General features: G+C 50.7%; 1 long non-coding RNA gene across 1 annotated transcript in view; it reads left to right on the top strand.

The window, feature by feature from the left end:
- Positions 1–454: 454 nt before the first annotated feature.
- LOC123231856 overlaps positions 455–3,946 on the top strand; it is a 17,188-nt gene continuing 13,696 nt past the window's right edge. The window contains exon 1 of the long non-coding RNA XR_006505127.1: positions 455–656. This is a non-coding gene — a long non-coding RNA (uncharacterized LOC123231856). The remainder of the gene's footprint in view (positions 657–3,946) is intronic.

Raw genomic sequence — 3,946 nt, 5'->3', positions numbered from 1 at the left:
TAAACACGGGGAAGCAGGTAGGGGGCTAGTGCGAGAGCTACTGAGGCGCTGGAGATGATGGGTGAGCAGGAGGGACCTCAGATACCCGCTGGGTGACCCTGGGCAAGTCACCTTAAGCCTACTTGCCTCCTTTCCCTCATCGGTTGCATGAACTAGAGAAGGAAATGGCAAACCAAATCTTGGCCAAGAAAACCCCAAATCAGACAACTGAAAAATGGCCGCCCAACAGTCATGGGGAACAAAGAGTATTGCACCCCTTTTTGTCAGCCAGTGAGCCTAGGGGAACGAGGGGGTTTGCCACGGAGGCTGTTTCATCAGGAGGTGATGACCGGAAGATGGAAGAATGGGAGGGCAAGAAAGCTTAGGAGGAAGGGTCAGTGGAGGGGTGGGGGGCTGGGAGGTTGGGTTAGGCCTTTGCCCTGGGCAGGGGATGGGGAATGGGGGCCGCATGGCGGCCTGCAGGAGTTCAGCGCCCTCACTGAGCAGAAGGTGTCGCTCTTCTTCCAGAAGGATGAGGTCAGATGGGAGACCCCAATGCAAGGCTGGAAGTGAGGCATCATGGGCACGGCAGGAAATGCACGTCAGATCTGCACAAGATGGCCTTTCCTCTGCCTTTCCCCCCAGGGAACCAGGGGGCAGGATACCAGAGGCCAGAGGTAAGGTTGCTCCTCTGTGGCCGCCTTCCCTTGGGTGACGCAGGAAGCAGGAGATGGAGGAACGGGGGCTTCCTCTCCTCCCCTGAAGCTAGACATCAGGCTGCAGTAGGAAGCCATCGACTCCCAGCACAGGAGGGAGCTGCCTGGCGAGGCCCCCCTCCCCTGGCTACCCTCCCTCTGGGACGAGGGAGCCAAAGAATTCAGGATGAGTTTGGGGGGAAAAATTCAGTTGGACCAGAATCTAGATTTGGAGAAAGGGAGTGGGATGAAATAAGGTTGGAAAGGTAGAGCAGATGCCAATTAGGGAAGACTTTGAATGTCAGCCCAAGGACTAGACCCAATTTTACCCGTGTAAGAAGCTAGGCAAGCCGGGCCTTTTGGAACAGCGAGAGATGGAATACAGAAGGAGGACAGGAGAGTGACAATTGGGCCGATGCAAAGCCTTGTGGGAGAAGAACCAACGGAATGCTCAGCTTCTGGGTTGACAGCCAGGAGGGAGGTGGTTTTTTGAGGGTTGTGGGACCCACAAGGGAAATTTCGAGTTTCCTGAGACTTTCAGTGAAGATTGATCATATCATTTGATCTCTTGATTCCTGGTCACACTGGAAATATACAAGTTTCTTCAGTTTGGCCAGGGGTGTCTGGACTCCTGTGGGGTGCCGACCCCTGGGACCCACAAAATTGCTAGGGCTTTGCCCTTCTGTATTCCCTTTAGTAATAGTGCTAGTTATAGGAATACTATTTGGGGATTGGGTCAGAGAAGCTGGGATTTGGGGAACTCAGAAGAATCTCTGCGGGTACCCTGCCTAGTCAAGGACTGAAAGGGGATTTAGGAATTATTTGTACTCCCTTTCCCAGAAATCTTCATTCTTCTATTCCCTTGATTATTTTGTTCCTGAAATAGACCATATCATAGTCAGATCCAAGTGAACTATATTGGTGGGAGACAGAACTTGAGGGTTGAGGGAGGGAGGTTAGCAGACCTCAGTCTTTACAACTGATTCCAGCTGGGGATTTCTGGGGGAGGCTTCTGTTTGCACTGTCCAGCCAAACATCTTTTTGGGGTCACACTTGTTTCCCCTGGAGAAGACAATCCTTTAACTTCTCTACCTGGGCAGGAGCGTCCAGGGATCCCCATTTTTCAAAGAAACCCCATTTTGTCTCCCTAGTAAGGAGGTGTGGCTGTGAGGGAGAAGTGGTCCTTATACATCAAGGGGGGGTGTTACCAACTACACCCCCATCCTCCTAATCACCCCCCTTCTTACACCAGGGACACTCTCCCTTGGTTTCCTTCTAAAATGGAAGCAATGATAGTCCCAGTGTTGTTGAGAGGACAAAATGAGGTTATATTTTAAGTGCTTTGAAATTCTTAAAACATAATGCAAATGCTGGTTTTTATTTTATTGGTGAGGAAATGGACCCTACATATATTATCTATATATTATTAAGTATACATTATATATTATTATATAAATAGCAACAGTGCTAGATGAATGTGCAATTGGAAACCATTGAGGCTTTTGTGCTATCAGGAAGACTTTTCTGTGAGTTCAAATCTGGTTTTAGATACTAGCTGTGTGACCCCCCAGCAAGTCACTTAGCCCTGTTTGCCTCCGTTTCCTCATCTGTAAAATGAGCTGGAGAAGGAAATGGCAAAAGCCTCCGGAATCTTTGAAAAGAAAACCTCCGCTGAGGGGATGAAGCGTCAGCTCTGCGTGAAGTGACTGAAGGACCGCAGCCACTCTGGGTCTGATGGAAGTCGGCTGAGCTGGTGCCGTTGGCTCTCACCGACTCTGTGGACCGCACACGAGGATTAATTCCAACCCCCCCACCCCCACCCAACCCCCACCCCCGCCTCCGGAAGAGGCACGCCTGGGGATCTCTTGGGCTAGAGCGAATGAGAGCATTTACTCCCCACTTCCCACGTGCGCCCGACTCCGCGATGAGCTCCAGGAGGAGACATACCAGTGCCTGCGATGGTCCCTGCCCGTAGGGAGCCTCTGACACCTCAAAGAGAGCTAGGAGGAGGAAGCAGGGCTTGGGCAGGGGTCGTACTGCCTAGAGAACCATTCAGGGCAAGACAAGAGTGAGAGCAAGCATGGCTGGAGCCTTTCCCTGAATGGTCATGTCCGTGCAGTCACACAGCAGAACCCAGAAGAAACTAAGGACAGACAGCCTGAGGCCAGAGAACGGTGCCTTTGGCCCTAGGCAGTGGGTTTCTGCGGAGCGAGCTCTCACCCCCCCATCCGTCTCAGCAGTAATAATATCTAACGCACAGAAGGGCGTCATCGCCCAGTTCTCCATTAGCTGCTGCCCTCTGGCCATCTTAGCTCCGGGGGTCCCAAGCTTAGTGACCAGAAACTCTCACCACAGCAGGAAACAGACTAAAGTGGCCTTTCCTTTTTTAATTCCCGGGTTGTGTGGATCCATGCCCGCCGGCCCAGATGCTTATCTAACTTGAGTGTGAGGGTGGCTCATTGCTGCTGTTCTTCATTTTTGAAGAGGACCTTCGGCTGACATCTTGACTTATCTGTTACCTGGATGTTAAGTGAGGCAGATGGGCTCCTGGCTGGTCCCTCCCTAGCGAACACAAGCGATTCCATGTTTGATGACCGATTGACCCACCAGTGGGGATTTCCTGCCATAGGGAAGTGGTTTAAGTCAACTGCATTCAGGCAAAGTCCTCAAGGCTCTCTCCTATTAGCCAACTTCATCCCATCTAGGTATGCGAGTCATGCAGGCTCGCCTGATCATAATCAGTTTGGCAGACTTTATTAATAGCAATTACCTTGTGGTCAGTGAGTAAGTGGTGGTGTTTTTTGGGAGGAAAAGGGGTCTCCCACTTGCTGCCCTTGCTGACTGACTGCTCCCACAGTCCTCTTCTCTCTCAGGCCCTATGAATCTACTCAGCAACTAGCAACTGGATACAAGGGCAGAGAGACGCTAAGTTCCGAGCTCTTGATTGCTGTATGAATCCCTTTCTGTAGTCTGAACCATCTCCTCATCTCACCTATGGGACTGAAGAGCTATAAGATGAGTGCTTGCTTGCCTGATAGTGATCAACCACCTGACTCATGATCCTTGTGTGCTTGCATTTCCTTTTGATACCTCATCCAAACTCCTTCATATTAGGGTTAAAGAATTTCTGAGATCTCTGATTTATCATGCCAGAGAATTTGAGTCTGAATAAAAGGTTAGCTAAAGACCATACCCATCTAAGCCATCCTCATACTTCTCTCTCTCTCTCTCTCTCTCTCTCTCTCTCTCTCTCTCTCTCTCTCTCTCCCTCC

This window comes from Gracilinanus agilis, chromosome 1 (genome assembly GCF_016433145.1).
Source record: "Gracilinanus agilis isolate LMUSP501 chromosome 1, AgileGrace, whole genome shotgun sequence".
Lineage (NCBI taxonomy): Eukaryota > Metazoa > Chordata > Mammalia > Didelphimorphia > Didelphidae > Gracilinanus > Gracilinanus agilis.
This window is presented reverse-complemented; position numbering and strand designations above follow the sequence as displayed.